A 27,923-nucleotide genomic window follows, 5' to 3' on the forward strand; every position below is an offset into this window, starting at 1 on the left:
GTACATCTGCAGAAAACTTAGAATAAACATCAGTCTAAATAAGAAAATATCAGAAGGCTTCCCTTTAAATTTGGTAACAATAATGAGAATGCCCATTATTGCCATTTACATTCAACATCTTATAGGAAGTTCTAACCAATCCAATAAGACCAGAAAAGTAAATGCTATGATTTTCTGTTTATAAATGCATATATAAATTAATAGAATATTATTATAGATATCATAAATTCAGATAATTTAGTAAGAAAGCAAGGCATAGAATCAATTTTTGAAATCTTAAGTCAGTTGCATTTCTGTGCAGCAGTCATAGACAACCAGAATATGTAATTTAAAAAGCATGATTCATACAACAAACATAACTATCTAAAAATTATAAATACCTAATGTTGAACAGAAGACACGAACTACCTATATACAGAAAATCATACATTTTCTTTCCTGAACGATATTAAGAAGACCTAAGCAAATGAAACAGTAGCTCCTATTCATGGATAAAACAACAACAACAGCAACAACAACAACAAAAACCATAAACCTTAAGTGCATTGAGATTTTACTGCTCTCCAATCTGACACGTAGAATCAATGCAATCTAGTTTTAAAAAATCACATTTTTTTCAGGAGGCACCTGGGTGGGTCAGTCAGTTAAATGTCTGACGGTTGATTTTGGCTCAGGTCATGATCTCATGGTTGTGAGATTGAGCCCCGCAGGCTCCAGAGCCTGCTGAAGATTCTCTCTCTCTCTCTGCCCTCCTCCCACAAAGAAATAAATAAACATTAAATAAATCAGAAAAAAATCATATTTTATTTGATGGAACTTGAAAAAGTGATGCATCTGTACTGAAATGCAAAAGGCTCAAATTGTCTCAGACTATCTTAAAGGAGAGAGTGGAGAAGGAGCAACAAATTGCTATTTCAATTTAACAAAATTTATTATGAAGCTATAGTGATTAGACTTTGTGGCTGGTACAGGTATAGACAAACTGAAGAGAGCAATAGAGCAGATACCCAGAGAACCACACACATATATAACTCAGATATGAAAAATACAGCATAACATATTAGTAGGGAAAGGAGAAACTGAATATATATATGCATATACATATGCATATGTGTATTTATATATATGCATGTATGCATATGTATGCATATATATTCACAATTTCTCCTTTCCCTACTAATATGTTATGCCGTATTTTTCATATGAGCATATGAAAATATATGTATACGTATACATATATATTCATACATATACGAAAATATATATCATGCTGCCGGTCTGTCATGCTGCCGGCCTGTCATGCTGCCGGCCCGTGATGGAGGACCCAAGGGCACAGCCCAACAGACCCTGCTGCCACCGCCCGACGCCATCGTCCCCACACACCCCCACAACCCTTTCCCCTTCCCAGCTGCAGGGGTTGACCGGCCAGGCCCCACCCTCACTTCCAAGCGCTCCCCCGCCCAACACCAAGCAGCCTTGATGTATGAATATGCGAATATGAATATATATTCTATATATATATATATATATGATCATATATGAATATGAATTTCCAACACTGGAAAGAGTCATACATCTTAATTTTTGTTATTTAAATGAATGTGAAACAGTGGGTCATTGTGATACGTGATTTGAGTATTACGAGGTTGAACATATCACTGTATATGTATGTTACCTTACATGGCTGTTATTCATGACCTTTTCCCATTTTTGTATTGGAATATTCTCTTATGCTGTGTCCATTCAGCATGTCCACTACTAATTACATTCCCCCAAAGAACCAATGTGAAACATTTATAGCACACTTTGTAAAAGAAAATCGTGAAAGAAATCTAGGTGCCCACTAGTAGGAGTGTGGATAAATAAAGTGTGACGTAAGTTACACAATGGAATCTTCTGTACTAGTGACAATAAATGAATTTATAGCCTTATGAACAACATGGTTAAACTTTTTTTTGAGACTTTGCTTTTTATTTTGAATTCATAAAATTAGAATACAAAATTCCATGGTAAAAATATACGCCAACCAAGCAGAAAGATTCAATTTTAGCCTTGATAGCAGTTAGAATCATAGCCTTCTAGAGGTTAATCTAAGCAAATAGACTTACACACTTTAGAAGTACATTCTACATGTTATTTTAAATTTTGATAATCTAACTAAACAACATTCTATATCAAAAATTTCATAAATGTTTTATAATATAAGCATTTATAAAAGTTGCATAGGATTCTACTATATGTCTATATACTGATAGACAATCTTATTTGTTAAAAGTTGTGATTGAAGTAATATTTCATTTTCTGCCTTTTATTGGATTCTTCCCCTTAGCAAGCAAATATGTTCTCTCTTTTTTTTTTTTTTTGGTATTTTTATTTAATTTATTTTTTAAATTTACATCCAAGTTAGCATATAGTGCAACAATGATTTCAGGAGTAGATTCTTTAATGCCCCTTACCCATTTAACCCATCCACCCACCCCACAACCCCTCCAGTAACTCTCTGTTTGGTCTCCATATTTAAGAGTCTCTTATGTTTTGTCCCTCTCCCTGTTTTTATATTATTTTTGCTTCCTTTCCCTTATGTTCAGATGTTTTGTATCTTAAAATCCTCATATGAGTGAAGTCATATGATGTTTGTCTTTCTCTGACTAATTTCACTCAGCATTAAACCCTCTAGTTCCATCCCTGTAGTTGAAAATGGCAAGATTTAATTCTTTTTGATTGCTGAGTAATACTCCATTGTATATATATACCACATCTTCTTTATCCATTCATCCATCGATTGACATTTGGGCTCTTTCCATACTTTGGTTATTGTTGATAGTGCTGCTATAAACATTGAGGTACGTGTGCCCCTTCGAAACAGCACACCTGTGTCCTTTGGATAAGCACCTGGTAGTGCAATTGCTGGGTTGTAGGGTAGTTCTAGTTTTAATTTTTGAGGAACCTCCAGACTGTTTTCCAGAGTGACTGCACTAGTTTGCATTCCCACCAATAGTGCAAAAGAGATCTTCGTTCTCCGCATCCTCGTCAACATCTGTTGTTGCCTGAGTTGTTCACGTTAGCCATTCTGAGAGGTGTGAGGTGATATCTCATTGTGGTTTTGATTTGTATTACCCTGATGATGAGTGATGTGGAGCATTTTTTCATGTGTCTGTTAGCCATCTGGATGTCTTCTTTGGAGAAGTGTCTATTCATGTCTTTTGTCCATTTCTTCACTAGATTATTTGTTTTTTTGGGTTTTGAGTTTGACAAGTTCTTTATAGATTTTGGATACTAACCCTTTATCTGATATGTCATTTGCAAATATCCTCTCCCATTCTGTCGGTTGCCTTTTAATTTTGCTGATTGTTTCCTTTGCTGTGCAGAAGCTTTTTGTTTTGATGAGGTTCCAAAGGTTCATTGTTGCTTTCTTTCCCTCATGGTTAAGCTTTAATAACATTGAGTACAGAAAGCAAGTACTAGAAGGCACTATGATACCATTTTTATAGATTTCAAAATAAGTAAAACAATATATTTTTATGCATGTGTGTGTGTATATATATACATATACATATATATATGCAATGTGTGAGGATGTGTGAAAAAGCAATATGCATACACAACCATTTAGGAAGATGTACACATATGTATGTATGAATACGTTATACATGCAAACCTTTTGTAGGGCAACATCACATACGAAATTCACAGCAGTGGTTATCTGTAATAGAAACACGAGAAGATGAAATAGAGAACATAGGTAAAGTGGGTTAATGGGAATGTTTTCATTTTTGGTTTTAGTGGTAGATTTATGAATATTATTTTATTACGTAATAAACAAATAGAAAAAGTGCAATAAAAGAAAGTCATGTCTGGACAAATGATGGTAGCACTTTATGAAAACAAAGGGCTCTGATTAACCTAATGCTATACATCATTTTTTTAAAAAGTTAAAGATATGGGCACACACACCAGAAAACAAGTACACAGAAGAATAAAGACATAGCACAAGACATAAACAAAAGGTAGCAACTTACCTAGTGCTTTATAATTGTTACCTAAATCCAAAGAAGGTTAACTGAATAACATCTATGACACTGGAATTTCTGAGATATTTAATTCACTTCCAGTTTTTTTTTCTATAATTGTTTTACACTGTGCCATAGAAATCATCACATTCGTATTGAGAGGGGAAAGATGCATCATTAGGGAGGGTGACCTGATTAATAAGACATGTCTATTTAAACTGTTTGATGACAGTAGACAGATTCATATGGGTGTAAAGGCTAGGTCAGCTGTGAAATATCATATTTTAATAGAAAAATAATGTGAATAATAATAGCTGAACTATCAAATAATTGCAAATTATTTACTTCATATACAATAATTCTACTCTTACTTGCATTTTAAAATGTGTTTGTGAATGAGAAACAAGTAGATGACATTCCAGAGAAGGGGAAGACAGGCTGCATAATACACAGCCTGGTTTATCTTCATTTCCCAGAAGGCCATTTGGTCCATGTAAGCATGGGCCACGGGAAGCATTTGGAATGAGATTTGGGAGGTCAGGTGAAGAAGATACGTTGCTTTATCTTCAAGAAGTCTGTGAATGACATCCTAGTATTGCTTCTTTCTGGCTTTTCTGGTCAGGAAACACAACATCTGGGTTCAAAGCTCCTATGGCTCCTGCCAAGTTTCCTGCTTTGGAGTCATGTATGTGGTTAGCTTTGTGATACAGGGCAGCCAGCATCTTGTACAGCACACCCCCATCATCACAATTGGAGGTGAAGCCAGTCTAATAAAGGTTTCGGACCATCCTTGTGGGTTGAGCTCAGTCTTTCAAATTCCATCTTGAGCTTGCTTTCCCAACTTGATGTTCATCTGCCCTTCTCTGATGCTTGACCTCTAGTCTTCAGACTTTAGCATCAGACACAGCTTCACAAAGACTGTGAAACAACTCCTTCAACTGCATGACATCAAATCCCTATAATAAGCCATTGTTATATGCACTGCCTAGATCTTCTGTTTCTTTGACCACACCTGAGTATAACCCAACCCAGAAGATAATTACGAAGGCATGCTTTTCCACATGAGTTCACCCATCTCAGGTTTTGATTGGAGGCAACCCGGCATAGCAGTCTTCGCAGTAAATTTGATCAAGGATCAAATTCCAAGTCCCCTGCTTGTGGTTGGGCTTTTCCTTCATTTCTCTGAGCATCAGTATCTCCCTGTATAAAATTCTGGTAATAATTCCTGCATTCAAAGGTTGATTAAATAACCCATTTAAGTCCTATATTTCAAGCCCCAACCCAGTACCTGGCTGTTGGTAAAGGTTACTGTCCTTTGTTCCCAATCCCAGGCTTTGCAGTCCTTAGAAAACTGTTGGATGCCTGAACTCATGCAGTTCATGGGATCTTTTACATAATTAACGGACTGTTTCATTTCTTTGCATGAGCTCTTCTTTACATATTTTACAAAACTACAGGGAAGATATTTAGTGGATTTTCTAAACATATTGGAATATATTTCAGACCTAGGTCTCCACGGATTTGAAACTTGCTTCCCATGATGATTTCTGAATTATGGGAGAAGTTAAAGAAGAGTTGCTTTTTAAAAAAAATTTTTAACATTTATTAATTTTTGAGAGACAGAAAGAGATAGAGCACAAGCAGGGGTGTGGTAGAGAGAGAGGGAGACACAGAATCCGAAGCAGTCTCCAGACTCTGAGCTGTCAGCACAGAGCCTGACAAGGGGCTTGAACTCACAAGCTGTGAGATCATGACCTGAGCCCAAGATGGACACTTAACAGACTGAGCCAGCCAGGTGCCCCAAGAAGCAATGTTTTTATTCACAGAAGTATGAATAAGCTAAATTCTAAGAATACATACGGCCCAAAATAATGAAAAACTGGCAAACCTGGAAAAACTCAAATGCATTCCACGGAAGTGACCTAAATGTGTGTGTTTGTGTTTTGTTATCTTACTGAAAATCTTTTTGGGATGCATGATATCTATATCCAAAAATTCTTTCTGCTTCAATATTGAAGCTGCCATTTGGTAAGTTAGGTGCCAAAAGAGACAAAGAAGCTGTTTTCCAACCGTTAGAACGGTCTGCTATGCCCTCTTAAAACGATACATCTTGCCACTCAGCCTTGAAGCCACCTCCCATATACTGTATTAGAACAGTACAATACTGTAAGAGGCACAAGTAATATGGAAAATCCCCACCCCTCCCCCTGCGTTGTTTTCCCTAGGTAACATAGGAGAAGTTTTCACAGAATTATGTGGGTTTTATGAAGATGAGTCAGTCTTAGAAAGAGCTCGACATCAAGGAATATTTGAACCTGTGGTTTTTGCACTGATTGTGACTGAACCTCATGTACAAATAAGATGTTTGGTTATGATTTGGTATGTATTGAGAGTTAGCCTCAATAAATCATACTGAGCTCTGCCTCCCTCCCCAGGCCTCCTCCATTCAGAGAGGGCTTCTTGAGGGCGCTTTGCAGATTCCCTGAGGGCTCTCAGACATTCCTCCCCCTGACCCCAGAGCTCTGGGACATTCCATTTGAAAATCCCCCTTTAAAGACGAAGACAGTGTGCAAGTTGCTGGACTGAAGACACGAGAGACCTAACTTTTTGTTTTTATTCTACCTACTCCTTACTGAACAAGCCTAGCCAAGCCACTTCAGTATCTGGCATTCTTTTCCTGGGGTTAATACCATTTGCCCTCTCAGGGTTATCTTGTTGATCAAGTTAGGAAATGCATGAGGAAACACTTCTAAAGCTTAAAATGGAAAGTAAGTTCTTTGCACTGACTTTTCCTCAAGTCCTCAAATGATAAGCCTTCTCCAAAACTATTTTTCCCCACCCTTACTTTACTTCTTTCCCTACATCAGGTCCCCTTCTCTGGTGATTTCAATCGCACTTACAGCCTAAAGTGTCAACTCAAGGCATATGATTCTCAGGCTTAGGTCTGTACCTCTAAATCCTTTTCAAATTGCACTTGAGAACTTCCAGCTGTTTTATAGACAATATGTATTGCCGACCTCTCAAATTCACCAGGTTTAAAACACCTTTGCCACGTCCTCAGTTTCCCCCAACTCCTCTTCATAATTTCCCCTTTCTTCAGTGTATATTGCTGCAACCATAGAGACGAAAATATCCTAAAAATATTTTGGCCACTCTTTCTCCCTAGCCCCAAGTCCCCACATGTAGCTTCAGATTTGGTTAATTCTCCTCGCACATGGTCCTCCCTTTTCATCCATATCACTGGGTCCATCCATGCTACTTCTTTCAGGTGTTCGTTATGTCATGCTTGAATCACAGCAACTGTTCCCTGATTGATCTCCCGATCTGGCAAAATACCCACAATTCAACAAATCATACACACCCATTCCAAGTAACTTTTAATAAAATGAAGCATGGATCATATTGCTCCCTTGCTTCAAGACATTTAATAGCTTCCTATTGCCTAAAGAATACAGTATCAAATTTCTTGGTGTTGGTGGGTGTTGTGTCTTAGAGGCACCTATGTATGTATGCTAAAGGAAATAAGTAGTAATTGTTACATACTGCTTACCACTTTCTCTGTTAGATCTGACTACTTCTGCATTCTCAAACCATGGAGGACAGTAAAGTCTGTCCACAGGTATTCCTAGTTAATCTTATGAAGTTTAAATTCACCCATTTCCCCTCAAATATCTGATGTCCTCTTTGCCTGTGTTATTATTTCTCAAAAACATTTTCTGCTCAACTGTCTATGTGGTTTGTCCCTGTTCCTCCTTATACCTGAAGTGTTCATATTTGCAGATTTCATGGGCAGATGTTCACCCTGTGTTTGGAATGGAATATGCCCCCCAAATCCAAACCTGGAGCTGAAGCATACACTTGCATATGGAGCAACTAACACAGCACAAGATCTCATTTTTGTTTGGAAAGGAACTGAACATACATAAAGATTACATCATCCAGTGTGTTTAAATGCATATAAAATAGCCTAATTATAATTATTGGCCGATGTATTTTAGAATTTACATGACAAAGAGAGTTCACTTGTAAATTCCTTACCAGAAAAACATTCTGTGTTAGTATATAAAAATAATTCTTTAAAGATGTTAAAGCAATGCACTGGCATGTTATAACAGCATCAGCATAGGCATGTATAGAAGATGATACAAGAGCTATGTAGGAGTTAAAAAGACCAAATATTGCCCTGAATGAGGACCTAGTTAACATAAGCCTGCATAATGGCAATAAACATATCTTTGCAGTTTCTTTCATGTTTTAGTGAAGGCCAAATTTCAAGAAACAAAAATGTCATGGAAAATGGTAGATGATGACTTCTCCCCTTTGTAGACAGAGAGCCAAGCCATCCATTTAACCATCCTTTCCCCATTTAGCCCACCGAAATACCCTTCATGGTACTTCCAAATGCTTTGTGTCCTTACATTTTAAAAGAAGCTATTTCCAGAGACCGTTAAGGCACAGTGCTCCAAGCTGTTGTAGTTGCTACCACTCATTAGCTTAGACAATGTTAGGAAAGGGAAATGTGCCCTGCATCTCCTCCTCTGTGCCAAGGACAATGTAAAGCTAGAACTTTGGATAAAGGGCAAAGTTTGTTTGTTGTTTATCCATCTGAGGAGGAAACTGACACACTCTAAAAGGTTTATGCAAACATATCAGCGAAGGGAACATATACGAAGATCTAAGTATGGTTAGTGAGCTCGTGACACATAATGACTATCCCAGTACCTGACACAAATAGGAAGCCATTACCAGCCCTAGATCTAAAGCAATAAGAGGCGGAAACAGTTACCAAATGCTGTAAGAGGCGGAAATGGGGGAGCTGGGTGGGGCTGCATGACTAGAGCTCTGGGTCTAGAAGACGTTCTGATTCCCCACTCACAATTCCCACTGGCCAAACCAAAAGGGTAGCAGAGGGCAAAGGAACCAGGGAGATTTAGTCCATAGGGGTCACTCTTCAGAGCAAGGCAGAGAGCAGTGAATAATGGATAGAGAAGAGGCTCAGGGAGGAAACAGAGAAAAAAAACTAGCACCCTCTTCTTCTGTAAGGAGCTTGGCAACTGCATTAAACAATAGAAAATATTACAAAGGAGCATATCTGTCCTAATAACTAATTGTAAGTCTTATTGGTACTAATAAATGTAATTGATGCAGTGCACTGACTCACAGCAAGGCCAGTAGACTTGGCGGCCTTAATGATTTCTGAGGATACAATGATACATACAGAGTATCTGTTCAGCACTTGAGTGGCTAAATAATTTTTAGAAAGCCAATATGTGGAATGATGGAATAGAAACAAAACCCCAGGCATGTCTACGTACTCAACCACACAGCTACAGTCAGCTGTTCAGACATGTGCATCATGAAACATTGAAATTTGGAACAAGATGGAAATCCCTGGGGAAGTTTTCCCCTCTGCTGCATTGTGGATGGGAAATAGTTAATTATTTTCCTATTTCTGAAGATAACTAACTACACTCATTCTGTCGCCCTGAGTATAATTGTCACTATGAATACTAGGAGTAAAATTGACAAGATCTTAAAATCATGAACCAAATGATTTAGTTTAAATGATTGTTTAAAGCCAACTTTAAATTATATTTACTTATTCTAACATAATAACTTATTGTTTAGTCTTCATTAGCCTATGTAATCTAGATGAAAAAATGAGAATACGCGGAAGTTAAAAGCTGTGCCCAGAGTCACACAGTTAGTAAGTAATAGAACCAGAATTCAAATTGGTTGATAACCACCAGAATCACCTATGGATTTCTTTAACACAGAGAACCCCTGAATCCCACCCTGTATGTACTGAAGGATCATCAGGATGGGGTTAGGAGTGAGCAGTGGTGACATAAAAATTGACATCTGTACTTTTAAAGGCTCCACAGCAAGACTGATGTAGTGGCAGGGTCATAATTGCTACAGATACAAACTGGCCAAACTTTGAAACAGCAGATTCTAAGGAGCCACCACATTCAGTTCTTGATTGATTCTCTGTCTCCAAGTGGGTCATCAGTTACAACCAGGAATCTTATCAGGTCGAAATTTTCACGGAAGCTATATTTGGAGTCATGCCCTATTATTGTCAGGTAGTGAAATGCACTTTAACAAAACGCTTTCTCTAAGACCTGATGTGAAAGTTCAAAAGTCTTCCTATTTCATCTTTCTGTGCATTACAGTTTGCATGGAAAATAGGAACATGGTGAAAAGAAAAACACTTAACTTCAAGTTCTGGAAATGACAACTGGGCACCATTCATCTAACTTCTATTTCTAACCCTGGGGTTATCGCAGTAACACAGCTGCAAGTGAAGACAAACATAAATTCAGAAATAAATATTTGAAGAGGGAGACAAGATCCAGCCATCATGGGTTCCCATTCCCTACTCCACTAAAACATGCAAACAAACAAAAAATCATTAGCTTCAAATGAAGACTTCTTCAAAGGAAGGAGGACACAACCAAAATAATAAGAGGAAAGCATAATGCACTGTAGACCTGACAAATTGGGAAATTCCTAAGATTGATATAAGGCAAATGACAGAGGAGCTGCCTTATTACTCAGTTTAATAAAGTGCCATGGAAGAGTGGAAGGACTCTGAAGAGTCCCCGGGAAGTGGAAAGACTTCCACACCTGGATTTTTGGACTCAGACTGACCCTGAACTAATATTCTTTGTCTGTCCTTTATCTCTTTCTAACAACTTGCTGGAGTACTTTGATGGTGGTATAATCTTGTTTAAGGGAAGGAGTTTTTTAAAACAACAACTCATCTTCCTTTGTACTCATCTTTAAACTAGCCGACGTTTCCCACCAGATTATTGTTAACCTCTCTGTACAATAGAATAAGATTTGAAATCTGGTTGCTCTTATGCAAAATTAGTCGTCACTAATACAAAGTGTACTTTTTGTTGAGTTTTAAGAGCTGGTATGCCATTCATCCTCAAATGAAAGAAAAAAAGAAAATCAACAATAATCAAATTTCTTCCTAATGGTTGGATGGAAGCCTTCTGGGAGATGAGTTGCATTAATTCAGGATTGTATTATGGTAAGATAGATAAAGCACTATGTTGACTCAAATGGGATACTACCACAAGTAAAAGCTATCACTTGAACAACATAACTGCCCACACACCACAGATGTATTAGTGAGTACAGAAGAACTTCATGAGGAGTAGAGTGCATAAGGACAAGGCCATTCAGGGTTTGTGACTCAGAAGGTTGTCCTGGTGCCTGGCTCTCTTTCCTAGTGTAATCCTCCCATTTCTCCATTCCTTTCTAAACAGAAGCTGAAGGAGGAGTGGTCAGCCAAACCAGGTAGAGCTCGACCTTCTGAGGGCATGCTGCCTCCTTCCATGCTGTCCCCACTGAGGTTAGAGGACCAGTTTTCCTTCAGACATGGCCACCTCTGATCATCTGACTGAAAAAGTTCTTTGGCTCAGTCCAGCTGTACAAACCACGGAGGTGATTGAGAAAGACATTTATCTAAGAGAAGTTGAGAATATTATGGATAATATGAAGGTATATTATTATGTACAATAACATATATAATGTAGAGGAAGTGTGATTGACTGGGAAGAGAAAAGCAAAATAACTGCAGTATTTCAGAAAATACCACACTCCTTTATTTGGCAAAACACTGTTTTCTACCAAAATAGCCTCATTCCATACTTCCTTGAATATGTTTAATGAGATTGTTTCTGAAATTTGCTCAATTTAAGGTTTACCTCTAAACACCTTTTAAAGATTACTGTCAGATTTGGGGAAATTAACTTAAATACACTTTTTCTTTGACAATTAAACAGAGTCAGATACCCCTGAGAATTCCTCAAACTTGTATTTCTAGCTCTTTTTTCTCTTTCCTTACATAATAAAGTATAGCCATTATCTTTTCCATTTTGCTTATTTGAAAATAACTAACCTTAAATATTTGAGCAAAATACATTTTGACTTAAAAATATATATATTTCCATGGACTCCTTAAGTCAGTTCACATGCTCCTCAAGGCACTGTGTTACTTGTGTGTCCTCAGAAAGAGCTTTGGCACAAGAAGCAGAGTATGCCAACGGCTGGCAGCAAAGGAGGTGTAGATCCATTGTAAGAGACACCCACAGCAATAACATCAAGCTACAGGCAAATTGTAATTAGGCAAAGAATGTTCTCTTCTGTATTCTTCTCTTAAAAACACTAGGGAGATCGGCTTTAAAATGCAGAGTTATATTAAGACACATTTGTCATATATTCTTATTGAATCACCTAGAATATTTTTGGTTTGATGTCTTGTTACACAACTAATACATTCTTCTCTGTTCACCAACTTGTGTGGCTGAAAGAATGATGATATGTGAAATGTAACTTGGAACCACAAATCTAAGGAACTCAGTCTCTTAAGCAGGCATCAAGACTTATTTCAAGTAGCTGTGCTGTCTTAGGGCCCAGATAGCATCTCAGAAAGTCACCTGGGTACCTTGCATTTTTTCCCACTGTGCTTTAATGTAGAAGGAAACAGAGGTAACAGCAGAACTCAGAACTCATCCTTATCTGCTGAAAATATTGCTCAGATACCAAGGGAGGGAACTCACACAAATCCTTGGCAAGAGCATGTTAACCATGAAAAAAGGTAGGGGAACTGAAGTGAATTTCATATTAAAGGAATAGCAGTTGTTTCTCAAAGGAAGGGTAAATCAGTACATGCAGTTAGGGAAAAAAAAAACAGATCATTCACTCCGTTCATCTTAGTTAATAATCTTTAAAAGCTACAAGGAAGGTAACTCCCTCAGTGAGCTAATGAAAAGGACGAGTCTGAGGAGTGACTATTAAGGAGGAAGAGTAGAGCCAAGATGCAAAACATCTTCCAGGGCTACAAGGCCTACCTAAGTGGATAGAAAGGAGTAAGGGAGAAAGTCCATACTTACTCCATATTTGCATGTATCAGGTACAGTTCTGCATATTTTCCATTTACTATTCTAACTGCAAAAAACATAAATAATATATAATTTCCTGATTCAATTGGTGAGTAAATGGACGTTTAGAGAAATTAAGTACTTTCCTAATGTCTCACAAATGCTAAGTAGAAAGTTTGCCTTTAAAGTTGCCTGCCTAACTAATTTCAAAGCCTATTTTCTCTCTGTAACAAAACCAACACCAAATGGAAAGCTGATTGTTTATAACGTCAGACAACTTTCACTGAGAAAGGAAAATGAAGTCTCAGGATGTTAGGAATCTTGACAGTTTCCAAGGATTTCCAGTAATCACTCCTATTCTCTCCACAACCATATGTTCCTACCCCCAGAACTTTACATTGTTAAGAAAATAGTGAAAAATACATTTTGCCCCTAGGCATTCATGATGCAAGAAGTCAAAATCAAAATCAAGAGTGGTAGAGTTTTCTGAAAAGATAGAGATAAAAAAAGAATGAGATTTGTGAGACTGTAATTTTAAAATAAAAGTTATTTTAGGGACTCCTGGGTGGCTCAGTCATTTAGGTGTTCGACTCTTGATTTTGGCTCAGGTCATAATCTCAGGGTCGTGAGATCCAGCCCAACACTGAGCTTCATGCAGAGCGTAGATCCTGTTTGGGATACTCCCTCACCCTCTCTCTCTGTCCCTCCCCCACTTGCACTCACTCCCTTTCTCAAAATAAATAAATAACTCTAAAAAACGTTTCAAAATTAGCAAAAGCTTTAATAATAGTAGAGTTAGGGTTCTCAAATCAGAACTATAATTTCTGCATATAGAAACATGAGAATATCTATATGAATTAAATATTCCACTAGGCATTTTCATTTATATATTTGTAAATAAACATTAGATAAATATTAGAGATTAACCAAAATAGCCAAAAAAGAGAAAAAAGCAGCATAGGAAGACCTCTGGTTCAAGTGGTTTTTCTTTTTTTTTAAGTATTAACATACCAAAGTTAAGATTAGCTGGTTAGACACTAAAATGATACTTTCTTGAATATATTTTTACATTAGTTCATGAAGGTAATATATATTGGTTGGGTATGTGTTGTGCATTGGTTGAGTTAGAGTCACAACCTGACCACAAGTTTTAAAATGTGTTTTCCAAATGTGAAATCCCTTTGTCCCTCAATTGCCTGAAACTTAGGGTGGAGTTTTGTGGGTTTTTTTTTTTTCTTCCATTTAAAAACACCTGAGAAATAGAACTTAACTTCTGAGGTATAGAGATAAAACACTTTGAGCATATATTATTATCATTTATTTACAGATGAAGAAATCTTTATCCAAAGTCAAGCAGCTGGTAAATTTTAAAACCAAAATTCCATGTCATCAAAACCAATTGTTCTCAACTAGTGGCAATTTCTGATATTTAGAAGGATGGCTTTAATATGTATTCTGAGACAACTAATAATGTTGAATCTTTTTATTCAATGTATTGTGTTGTTATTTTTTTTTAATGCTTATTTATTTTTGAGAGAAAGAGAGATAGAACATGAGCAGGGGAGGTGCAGAGATAGAGGGATACACAGAATCCTAATCAGGCTCCAGGCTCTGAGCTGTCAGCACAGAGCCTGACTTGGAGCTCAAACCAATGAACCATGAGATCATGGCCTGAGCCAAAATCAGATGCTCAACCATCTGAGCCTGCCATGTGCCCCTGTTCTTGTTGATGTAAGTTATTTGTTAGTATTACAGATTGCAAATACCTGCCCCCACTCAATAACTTGTGTTTTTACTTTCTTAATGGTGTATTTTGACAAATATAAGTTCTTACTCCAATTTTCAGACCTTATCTATATAGGACTTATGATTCTTCTTTTAAAGACATCTTTGCATAACGTAAGACTGAAAGGATATTCTCTATTTTATTGTTTAGAGACTTTCTTGTTTCACCTTTCACACTTAGATCTACAACTAGCCTAGAGTTAATTTTTTACACATGGTGTGAGATAGGGATCAAGGGGTATATATTTTCACATAGTAATTCAATTGGTAGAGTAGTCATCTGTTTTCTCACTGCTATGCAATTCCACCTTTGCCACAAATCAAATCTCCATTTAGATATAGGTCTGTTTGGGGGCTCTATTTTATCCCATTGGTTTATTTGTCCATCTTGTTCCACTTCAATATTGAAACAATTACTGTAGTTTTACAATAAGTTTTGACATCTGGTAGCATAAGTCATAATATTTTGTTCTTTTCCCTCAAGATAGTCTTGGCTATTTTCATCCTTCTGCTTTTTCACATCAGTTTTAGAATTAACTTGCCAAATTTTACCCGCCCCCCCCCAAAAAAAAAGTCCGCTCGATTTTTATTTGTGAGTACATTTATTATATAGATCAATTTGGGAAAAAGCAAAATGCTAACTATGTAAATTCCTTCAGTCCATAGACATGGAAATACTTTTCTTTATATTTATTTCTTTTAATACAGTTTTATAGGTTTTGTGTGTGTGTGTGTGTTGAGGTTTTGCACAATTTTCACTTATTCCTAGATATTAGGTATTTCTGAAGTTATAATAAATTTTTAATTTTAATTATCTACTTCTTACTACTAGAATATAGAAATTTAACTGATACTCGCACACTAATCTTGTATCCAACAAATTGCTTAATTTCTTTATTCTAATTGTTTAATAGATTCTCTACAAAAACCATTGAGAGTGACTAACAACAGTTTTTATTTTTTGCCTTCTTCATATGCCTACCTTTTATTTCTCCTTCTAGCTTTATTACACTAGCTAGGACAGCAAATACAATGCCAAATAGAAGTGATAATAATAAGTACCTTGTTTTATCCCATGTTACAGGGTGAAAGACTAAAAATTCAACACCAAGGATGCCGTTTGCTGCAAAATTTATTGAGATAGTTTTTTAAACAGGTTAAGAAAGTTTTGTTCTATTTCAAGCATGGTGAGTTTTGTTTTGTTTTGTTTTGTTTTGTTTTGTTTTGTTTTGTTTCATAAATGGCTATTGGATTTTATCAAACACTTTTTTTTTTGCATCTATCCAGATAGTCATGTGATATTTGTTCTTTTGTTGCTGAAGTGGTAAATTATGCTGACTGGTTTTTGAACTTTAAAATAATTTTCTTTTTATATATCAAGAAGAACCCAACTTGGTCACGATGTATTACATGTTGCATACATTATTGCATTTGAATCGCTAATATTTTGTTAGGGATTTTTAATTTCTGTTTACATCATCAAACAATTTGAATTCTTTACATCATCAGACATAGTTTGTGTAAGAGAGATATTCCTATTTCCTTAAATATTAAAAAGAGTTCACTGTAAAAACTATTCACTGGTAAAAGAAAACTGGAGATTTCTTTTGGAGAAGATTTTAATATAGATTTAACATATTTAATAAATATACAACTATTTCAATTATCTTTTTTCAGCTTTGTAATTTGTGTATTAAGGAATCCATTTAACCTAATTTTCAAATTTTTGTTAAAGTCATTCATAGCATCCTTTATTAACATTTTAAGTCTATGCTCTGTTCCCTGTAATATTTTTGTATCTTTCCTTCTCATTTACTTAACATTCTCACCAGAGTTTAAAATTTTATCTTTTCAAAAAACCAACTTTTGTTTTTATTGATTTTCTCTATTGTGTTATTTTTGTTTTTGTTTTCATTCATTTCTGTTTTCATTCATTTCATGTCTGCTTATTACTTTCTTCCTTCTACTTTCTCTGTGTTTCACTTGATTTTTTTTCCTATCTACTTGAGTTGTATATTTAGGTCATTTGAGTGTTTTAGGGGCTCCTCAGTGGCTCAGTCAGTTAAGCATCCAACTTCGACTCAAGTCATGATCTCACGGTTGATAAGTTCAAGCTCCGTGTCTGGCTCAGTGCTAACAGTTCAGAGCCTGGAGTCTGCTTCAGATTCTGTCTCTCTCTCTCTCTCTCTCTCTCTCTCTCTCTCTCTGCCTCTCCCCCACTCACACTCTGTCTCTCTCCGTCTCTCAAAAATGAATAAATGTTTTAAAAGTTTGGATCATTTAGGTGTTTTAGCTCCTTTAATGTATGCATATAAAGCTATATATTTTTTCTAGGAGCACTATTTAGCATTATCTTATAATTTTTGATATGTCTCTTTTTTGCTGTCTTTCAGCTCAAAATATTACCAGTTTTCCCTGGGATTTTTGTTCTTTACCCAATGACTTATTTAGCAGTGTATTGCTTAATTTCCAAAAATCTGGGGGCATTCTAGTTATTTTGTAACTTATTTCTATCTTTATTATACCTTAGAACCTACTCTTTGTGACTTCAGTCCTTTATAATTTATTGAGACTTGATTTCTGGCCCAGTATGTATTCAGTTTAGGCAGATGCTTCATGTGCTTTTGAACAGAATATGTATTCTGCAGATGCTCAGTGCTTTCTATATAAGTCCACAAAGTTACCTTTTATTATATTTTTCACATATTCTATGTGATCACTGATTCTTCCACTGCTTACTCAGTGACTGAGTTTTTGTTTTTGTTTTTGTTTTTTACATGTCACTGTATTTATAGGCTTGCTTACTTTTTCACTTAGTTCTGTCATTTTTTGTTTTATGTATTTTGAGACTATTTTATTAAGGATGTATACAATTTAAATTATATAGTGTATCATCCTGGTGGATTGAACTTTTTATCTTCATGAATGCTACTTTACATCTATCAATGCTTTTATTTTATCTATTCATAACATGGTATTTGTCTATTACTAATACCATCTCTCTTTTGGTTTCTGTTTTCACTCTATATCTTTTATGTTGCTTTTTCTTTTACCTTTACTACATCATTTTTTTAAATGTTTATTTATTTTGAGACAGAGAGAACATGAGCAGAGGAGGGGCAGAGAGAGAGGGAGAGAGAGAATCTCAAGCAGGCTCCACACTATCAGCACAGATTCTGATGCGGGGCTTGATTCCATGAGCCTTGAGATCATGATCTGAGCCTAAATCAAGAGTTGGATGCTTAACTAACTGAGCCACCCAGGTGCCTAGCCTTTCTTGTGTCTTCATGTTTAAAGTGTTTCTCTTTTATGCAGTATATGATGGTAATTTTTAATCATTCAGTCAATTATATTAAATGTAATTAATGATATAGTTAGTGTCATAGACTCTGGGTCTGGAGTTCTTTCTTGTCCAGCAAGAAAGCGGGATGCAGGATTAAAATGCGAGAGATGGCTAATGTCCAAGAAAAGACAAGAGCCCTGATTAAGGGTCCTTGCTCCGTTTTTATTAGGATCAGAAGGCTTACAAACATGGTGATGGATGTGCACAAAGGGACGATGAAACTTTGAACGTTACCTCATGGGCATGAGGTAAAGGGGGTTTTGAAGATATGCGGGGCTAGGGGTTTAGGTTAATACAAAACAAAACCTTGATGCCTGGAGGGAAGTTGTTTACAGCAGATGTGAGGCACCACCTCTGTTTACCTAAACTAGTCTACGGGACAAGAAAGACAGAGCATGCTACCTCACAGTCAACAAGGAACCTTCCTTTTGTTAATCAGCTCCACTCTGGACAACTTTGCACTGCAGCAGGTCTATAGCCCCATTTACCTGTTTACCTAATTTGATCCTTCCTTCCTGTGGAAGCAGCTTTCTGCTATAGTACTAAATTGGGGGGTGTTTCTGCCCTGAATACCTAGCCTTGTTTACCTCATGTATCTTTGCTCTATACTGGGGCCTTTGCCCAACCCTATCTGTACTGGGGCTTTTGCTTCACCCTCTCTATACTTATTTACCTAATCTTGTTTACCCAAACTTGGGTGAGAACATCCTATGGCTTTCTAATTCTTTATGCCTTGTTAACCCATTGGTGAAAGCCCAGGGAATTCCTAAGTTTATTCCCTACAGTTTCCCCTGTTTTGTTTTTCTTGGTTCTTTTAGTTTAGTGTTCAAGGACTGTCATGATGAGCTTCTGGTCCTTCTTTTGCTTTTGGATGATCTGAGGGGTGATTCTGCAAAGACATAAGAAGAGACACAGTAAAAGCACTCCACTTCCCAGAGTTATCCAGAATTTGAGACGGGTGCTAGCTGTAAGTGAGAAAGGATTTAGGTTATGCCGCATTACCCAGGAATCAGCATATTCATTTTTAAGCTGATCTTTTGTATATTGTAGCTGTTGGCACAATGTCATATCTAAATTTCCTATATTGTCAGAGAAATAGGAAGAAAAGACACTGTGAAGGTGTGTGTGGACAGCATCCCAAGCTTGAGAGTGATTATAAAGAATGCCAGTTATGCGAATATTCTGGTAATTAGGGTCACAGGGCAGTTTAGAGTGGAGGAAGAAGGTCTCCTGTAGTTTTCTAATAAATTCCACTGCAGCCTCAAGAACTTCTAGGTGGGCCAAAACTTGTCTATCAATGGAAGTCTGGCTTATAAATTTTTTGGTAGTGTTGACCATAAATTTATTAAGGACCTGGGCTATCTGGATAGTATGATGCAGGCTGATGCCAGCTACAGTGGCAGAGGCAATAACGCCTACTGCTGCTAGGATGCCCATGATTAACAGGCCAACAAATCTTTTTTGCCTTAGAGTAGAGTGCCAATGTCAAATGAGCTTAGAAAGTGTGCCTAGTCTTGATGAATGCATATAGGGTTCAGAGCTATTAACAGGAACCCAGGCTGAGACGCACTGTTGAAGTTCAAATAAGGAGGAGATATTTAATTGGGTAACGTTATCATTACTTACATAGGACATAAACCAGCCCTGGCAGGTAGAGATATTATAACTATTTTATAGTTGTTGGGTCTGTAAAGTGAAGGTAGCAAAGAGAACGTAGAGAGAAGGGACACAAATAGTGGTCCATGCAAATTGATGGTTGTGCCAGGGAGGCCCAAGTTAGGTTAACATGTCGTTTTACATAAATTTCACCAAGGCTAATAATATAAGTGAAGAAGGGAAGACCTAGTTTCCAAAGATTAACAAGCCAAGGTCCTTTTAATTTCCCTTTATGTGCAGAAATTATAGGGCCAGACAATCCTCTGTCTTTCCAAAAAATATTCTCCCTACTAAACTAGTCAAAGGATATGGTCTTATTTGAATATTTCATTTCAAGATGTCCTCTAGGACCCTGTCAATAACAGCCCAATTACCCCAGTGAAGATTATGCTCAGTCTCTCCATAACAGGTTGTCCAAGATACATTATTCCAGGGCCTAGAGACTAGAGTAAACTATAACATTAGGAGTGTGATATATGCTTGTTTTTTGAGGCATATCAAAGCTTGTGGCTGAGAACAAGGTAAAATTGGCCTTGTAGAAGTTTTGGGCTGTATATGCAAAATCCAGTTTATTTTTAGTTTAACACAAGTAGATAAGTTGCTAAGTTTAGTAACACACATAGGAGGTGCTGAAGCAAGCCGTCACTGAGGTCTTGGCATATAAAGCCAAGGCTCTTGTTCTGTTTGGAAGGGTGGCTTAAGATTGGCTCCTTCCATGAACTCAATGTCATTATTGCTAATAGGAATATCCCAGTCTAGGAATGTTAAGCTATCAAATATAGGTGGGTTAAGGCAATGAGCCCAATATGAATATTGAACTTGGCCTGGACAAATGAGGGCAAGGAGTAGAATCAGGATTACACAAATCGAATTTCTGTCAGTGATGGAGATCATGGTCATCAGAAGCGAGTCAGGGGTGTATGCAATACCATTGTGTTGTAACAGGATGCCGGCCTGGTTAAGCAGGTGTTTAAGGCTTCCCCCATGTTATATCAGGGGCAAGGACTTGCATTTGTAGAAGGCTTCAGGATGATGAGTCCATGAAGAGGCTTCTTCCATGTTGAAAAAGGGGGCTGGTGGCCACTCATTCAGAGTCATTCTCTGGAAGTCTTGGTTCATTGGAAGATATCCTGGGGGTCTCTACCATGCCATGGTGAGGCTTCACCAACCAAGAGGGAATCCACAGAGGTCCGGAATCTGAAAGAATACAAGCATATCCTCTACCCCAGGTGAGAAGTTTAGTCGGCCCAGACCATGTGGGCCCCCTTTGGGGGCTTTGTACAGCACCATAGGGTGAGAGGGTTTACTTGGTTTTGAAGAATGCTGTTCAGCTACAGTTAGTCCTTGAGGGTCAAGATTTAAAAAATGAAGAGTAATCACAGCACGATCGACATGAAGTTGAGGTTGTAATGTAGACAGTCATGGGTTCCCCTTTTCTGTTTTTTTTAACATGTTTTTGAGCATGTTATATGCTCGTTCTATAATAGCTTGGCCTTGTGGGTTATAAGGAATACCCGTAATATGTCAGATATTCCATAAGGCACAGAAGTCATGAAATGAAGACATAGGTTGAGCTGTTATCTGTCTTACTTGTGTGGGGGAAGCTCCAGGCTGCAACAGCATGCAAAAGACGATGAATGACCGCTTTGTTGCTTTATTTTGTATGAGTTGAGGCAAAAATAACACCTAAGTAAGTATCTACAGATGCATGGATATACTTATGTTTACCAAATGCAGGGTAAACTGTAACATCTGTCTATCAAATCTCATTAGGCTTGAGGCTGCAGGGGTTTATTCCTGCTGGGAAGGAAACAGGGGATAGTAATTGACAGTCTGAGCAGGAGTGAATGATTTGTTTGGCCTCATTCACAGTAAGGTTGAATTGTTTGGTTAAAGCTTGCCAGTGTTGATGGTAAAGATTATGGGAGGCTCTGGCTTCAAAAAGATGATAACATTCTTCAGAAACAATGTTGTCAACTAGGGCATTGCCTTTAGCAATGGGCCCAAGAAGGGATGTATGGGAAAGAATGTGAATGAAAATGTGAATGAAAAAGAGCCAGGAGGTGTAAGAGATTAGAGCTAGTTGAATACTTTGGAGGAGTATAGTAAAGGCAGTGTCTGGTGGGAGGTGAAGAATGTGAAAAGGAAAATTTTTCATTAAATTCACTGTATATTGAGAGTCAGAAACAATGTTTAAAGGTTGGGGAAAAGTTTCTAATGCTAATAATACGGCTTGTAATTGTAAATGCTGCGTAGAGCCAGGTCCAGTATAAGAAATATGTCCCCAGTTTTTCCCAACTCTCCAAAGGCAAGAAGCCTTTGTTGTTATAGCATGACTCTCTCAGGAACAATGTTAATTTCCTGGTGAATCTTAAACCAAGGGTCAGAGGGGAGCCCATAAACAATATTGCCCACATAATCTGTGAGGGCCAACTGTAGCCAGTGATTTAGAGATGGCCCTATCAAAAATGTGCTGCAAGTTGGCAAGTGGATGCTTGCAGGGTCCTGACCTAATAATTCTCAGCATCTCCAACATCCCTTTTGGATTAATTGTGCTATGTTGAATATGAGTGGGGTGAGAATATGTTTAAGACTAACGTGGATTAAGGGCCATTCTATTTTTAAAACTTTTTAACAGCGGCTTGCCCAATTAACGCAGTAGAAAAATCTTTAGTATTAAGAATATATAGCTGCAAAGAAAGGTTGGGATTTTGCCTATCATAACTACAAGAGGTAAGAATGGACTGAATATTCTCCAGCTCCTTCTTTGCTGCCGGGGAGAGCTGGTGTGGTGATGTTAAATTAGGATTACCAGAAAGCAGTGCTAGGAGGTTGGTTAGATGGGTATTAGTAATGCCTAGGGGAGGATGAACCCAGTTAATGGTGTCCAACAATTTTTGTACATCATAAGAGTACAAACATCATTAGGAATGGACTGAATGAGGGGATGAATTTGAGTATGAAACATTTGCAGTCCTAAGAAAGAAAAAGGAGTTGACTTTTGTACTTTCTCAGGGGATATTTTTAAACCCTGTTTGTTTAGTGGGTCAGGGAGAATGGCAAAGAGCTCATCTAGAGGTTGTTGATGCTGGGCACAAAAAAGGATATCATCCATATAGTGATAAATGATCAAAAAAGGAAACTGCTTTCTAATTGGTTCTAATGCTTCTTTGACATAAAATTGGCATATAGTTGGGCTACTAAGCATCCCTTGGGAGAGGACTTTCCAATGGTTACGGCATGTTGGCCAGCAGTGATTAAGATCAGGAATGGTAAAGGAAAATTTCTCTCTTGTTCAGCTAACAGGATTGTGAAAAAGCCATCTTTCAAATCAGTAGTAAGAATTGGCCAATTTTGAGGCAACATTGAAGGAGAGAGGGTTCCTAGCTGCAAGGACCAAAAGGCTCAATTCCTGAATTAATAGCTCTAAAATCATGAAGAAGTCGCCACTTGCCAGTTTTTATAGGCGTATTCCAAGGGCACCTATTGGGCTCTATATGCTCATTTTCTAACTGTTCATGTACTAATTGTTGGAGATGAATCAATCAATCCACTTTTATTGGCCACTGCTCAACCCATACAGGTTTGTTAGTTTTCCATTGGGAGGGACTTAATTTGAGCGGTGGCTAGGAAAAACTTGTTTTACGCTGAATATTCCATTAACTCAGTACGTCTCTACCCCATAAATTGATAGGGATATTCATTATATAGGGCTGTATGTAGGCTATCTGGTCATCAGGCCTTAAACATTTACATAAAGTGAGACTTTGTCAGGAAGACTGGGTGCCTCCCACTCCAACCAGGGTGGCTATAGGTAGCCCAGTGAGAAGACCATTGGGTGGAGGATATAATGGTTATATCAGCCCCTTTATCTATTAACCCCGAGAAAAGTTTAGGACCACCATTCAACCCACCACAATAATCTAATGAGTTCTTAATATCAGTTATTGTTTTTATAGCTCTCTAATTTTCTTTTGATTCCTTACTCATATTCCAGTTCTTTGCAGGAATTCTTCAGGTTTATCTTTAGTTTTTGAACTTCTTAATCCCAGTGATTTTAATATCCGCATCTGATAAACTCCAATAGCAACATTTTCTGCACTCTGTTTTGTTATCTGTTTCTTAATCTTAATTTATAGCCCCAAGTCTTGTCTCTTGGATAAATTACTTTTACAAACAAAAGGTACATTAAAGGTCCCCACAGTTAACTGAAAGAATTATGCAATTCTTTGAGCATTTTTATTACGAAGGGAAAATACCTTATTCGTAAGAGTGAATAGTACTTGTTTTCTTTTTTGTCTGCTTTTATTTGATCAGAAGATGATAAATACAATTTCTCCTTTAATTTGTATATGCCTATATACATGAATGGTATCACATAAAGAAATTTTAGGTAATGATTATGGCTTATTGAAAAATATCTATTATTGTGAGATATTGAGCATTGTGAAAATCCATGAAAAAGATATTAGAAAAAAGAGTTGTAAAATATTTTGGTTCTTTTGCACACTTGTAAAATCACAAAGATGTCAATATATTTGAGTTTAAAAAACTTTTATGTTTTCTTTTCCCTTCAGACTTGGTACATGTAAATGGAAGAAAACAGGTAAAACCAGCATTTAATAATTTAAAACTTAAAATCCTACCAATGAAGACTTGGGCTGACTTATCCAAAAGGAGAGTCAGAAATAATCTAGATAACCAGCAAAATAACCAAATTGCAATTTAGCTTTAATGTTGAAAACACGGTTAGCATGTTGCTTCTCAGGTGTGATTTCTGCAATCTTGTTCAACGTCTCTTGTTAAGCACAATGAAATCTGTCCTTAGTTTTTTGCTAAAAGGTATTTCTTCCTCCACTTGTCATATGCAACAAATGCAGGTGGGGGGAGCCAAGTTCCATCCTAGGCTATTTCTGTAGGAGCTTCAGTTGGGTTTTGGGTTTGTGGTATAACAATTTGGAAAACCTTTCAAGATAGTATCTTTGTTGAAACCATTGGCTTTATGGGTGTAGTTCAGGACCCATTGTTTCAACCTGACCTTTGTCAGAATGACACAGAAAGTCCCATGATGCAGGAAGGGTCTACTTACTCATTGGTTTGGTTAGGATGTATTTAGTTGGGTCCGTGGAAGCAAGGAAAAAGTGAGTAAACCTATTTTGATGAGGTAGTAGAATAAAGTAAAAATGGATCATATTTCCAAATTCCAATTATTTCTTTATGCCAAAACTAAAACCTTGTAATAATTATTACTTTTGTATGGAATTTGAGACTCTCTATGTTAACAATTGTGATAAATTAACTATGACATGACTGACATAGGAACTTTTTAACATTTCTTATTAGGAATGGTGGGTTGATTTTCTCCTTTATTTCTAAGAGCACATGAATAAAGGAGAGTCTTACCAGAAACTAATCAGTTTATTAGGATGATTCTAATTGAGACAGAGACAGCCTGAAACTAAGATTTACACCACATTCCCAACTACACAGTAATTGATAAAGGGGTCAGTGTGACATACTTTGGATCCTTCACCACAGAATTCTAGCTGACTCCACAGCACCTTCTAGAAACATCTCTTATTTACACAAAACTTAGTTACCCCACTTTTATTTTCCCTCCCATGTCTGCCCCAAATTTAGAGACCCATTTTACCCATCTTCCAAGTAGCCCGTTATAAACAATACATTTTGCTTCAGAACCCAGTGCATACACATACATGTGTGTAAATATATACACACAAAAGACATCCAGGCCATATCCCACATCTCCAGAGTCAGAGTCTTTGGGGACGGGGCTCAGCCATATGTCTATTTTATTCCACAGGTGAGGAAGATGTTTAATCAGGTTGAAAATCACTTATGTATATAGTTTCCAAGGAAGAAACTGAGGATCAGAGAGATGAGAAGACTTGAATAAGATTCAGTTGTAGGTGGTGGGGAGCCAAGCTTAAAATTCAGATCTCTTGACTGCTTACAGTTGTTATTTTAGTCCAGAATTTGCCAATTTGTATTCTATCATATATGAGTTTTGTAGAATTACAGATGTCATCCTTAAAAAAAAATGTTTTCACTGGTCAAATAACAAACTCAAATAGTTTTATTACTGAACTTAAAAGGGCTTTAAATATCCTAAGAGGCACTATTACCATCCAACAGAGGTATATGGTATATATAACTTTCTTTACTTGTTTGACCACAGATCCATTTTATTTTCTCCCAAAGAGCTTGTCATGGGTCAATATTCCATGTAACATATGGCAAAAACTATTGTAGACCATCAATAATGATATTACCAACAACTAACATTTTATAGCTTTTATGGTTTGAATGGAACTTTCATATTATGTTATTTTGGTTAATCACTTAAAATACTACATATAAATATCTAGTTTTGTTTACTGCTAGCACAAAGTTATGAACTCGTGCCAAGTTTGTGTTTTTCTGTGGCAATGCAGATCTTAGAAGAATCCATTAGTGGAGCAATCATTCTATGATTGCACAGTAATAAAGAAACATCAATGACTAAATTTCATACTCAATCAAGGCAAATGCCATCACTGTTCAAGACCATTGCTTATTAATTAAAAATAAAAATCTAAATCTATAAAAACATACTTTTTTGAGAAAAAATGGTCAGACATGTGTGTGGGTAAACAAAACTAGGCAATGCACATGCCAGAGATATATTGGGTGCCTACCATCCGGAAGACACTGCCATGTATTATGGGAAATACAAACCTAGAAAATAGACCACACAGTGCCTGGAACATGGATTCTCAAGGGATATGTAGTGGATGAATGTCTATAGAAAACAAAAATGCCTTTCAATGAACATTCTTTCTAGAAGGAAAAGACAAGCAGTAGATAGAATATAAAGAAAAAGTAAATAAGTGCTGAGTAGAGTCAAAAAGCATCACAGTAGAAGAGAAAAAGGGTATTAGTAAGAGCTAAAGTGACTAATATTTATGGAATGTTTGTGATTGTCCCAAGAGTACACTGTTCAGTATCCTCACTACAAATGACTATTGAGCATTTGAAATGTAGTCTATCTAATTTGAAAAGTGCTTTAAATGTAAAATGCCTACCAGATTTCAAAAAGTTAGTATGAAAAAAATAATATAAAATATTTCATTAATAAATTTTATATTGATTACATGTTAAATTGACAATGTTTTAGGTACATTGGATTAAAGAAAATATTATTAAAGGTATTTTAACTGTTTCTTCATACCCTTTAAGTTGAACTAAAAGAAACCTCAAAATCATTGATGTGGCCTACATTTGTGACCAGCTATTTTTATTGGACAGGGTTATGAATCTAAGATGCTTTGCACATGCTATCTCATTTAATTTTCCAAACCATCCTAAGAAGTCAGAACTGTATTTGATACAAAGTATATATTAAAGAAACTGTCTAGAATTATCCCAGTGAGTAAAGAGCACACTCCATAGCTGATGCTGTGGGAAACTGAGGAAGGCTGCTGGATGGATGATAATGATGGCTCAGTCACTAGGTAGTGTCAGCTAAGTATCTTCCCTCAGCTAAAACTGCATGAATGTGAAAGTGTCAATTCTAATCTCAGTAGTTTTTGCAAATTGGGTGGTGAGGATTTCTAAGTGAAAGAGTAAAGGAATGTTATTGGGTGTTATTTGAGAAACTAAGCTTGTATCTTCTTTGTATCTTCTCAGGTGTATCTATTGTCATTTCCATCAGAGTGCCTTTGGAAGACTACATAACCAACAGTTCCCATTTCACCACAATTTCTAGTAAGACAGCATGACTGACTGTGGCTCAATGTTCTGTTTCGTAATGGGTAAGGACAGACAGGGTGCTTCTTGGGCTTTCACCTTTTGGAAGCCACTAAACTGAAGCAAATTTGGATTTCCCACAAAGAGGAAGTCTTATTATAAGTTCCATCATACATTTGTCGCCAGGTGATGTGCAAATATCAGTGCAAAAGGCCCATGACAGCAACTCATAGAGCTTTGATGTGAAGTCACTCACACTTAGGGCCTGCTGGCGTTGTCTAATTATGTGATACACATACTTAGGAAATGTCAAGAAGGTCTGAACTCCTATAGTATCTACCTCAATGGAATGCTTGTAAATCAGAGTCTAGAAAAAAGGCTTCAGCGTGGGCAGTGCAAAAACTTGGCCTATTTCCATTCCCTGTGCATGAAAAGAGGGAAATAATATTTTTTTCTGGATTAGTACAATATCAGTTATATAAG

The 27,923-nt window shown here is 36.9% G+C and overlaps 1 long non-coding RNA gene across 1 annotated transcript in view; it reads left to right on the top strand.

Annotated features, from left to right (window-relative positions):
• Positions 1 to 27,477, top strand: part of LOC111560914 — a 75,479-nt gene extending 48,002 nt beyond the window's left edge. Inside the window, exons 2-5 of the long non-coding RNA XR_002743240.2 lie at positions 11,291 to 11,525; positions 15,777 to 15,879; positions 24,269 to 24,297; positions 27,381 to 27,477. This is a non-coding gene — a long non-coding RNA (uncharacterized LOC111560914). The remainder of the gene's footprint in view (positions 1 to 11,290; positions 11,526 to 15,776; positions 15,880 to 24,268; positions 24,298 to 27,380) is intronic.
• Positions 27,478 to 27,923: the final 446 nt, after the last annotated feature.

This window comes from Felis catus, chromosome A1, assembly GCF_018350175.1.
Source record: "Felis catus isolate Fca126 chromosome A1, F.catus_Fca126_mat1.0, whole genome shotgun sequence".
Lineage (NCBI taxonomy): Eukaryota > Metazoa > Chordata > Mammalia > Carnivora > Felidae > Felis > Felis catus.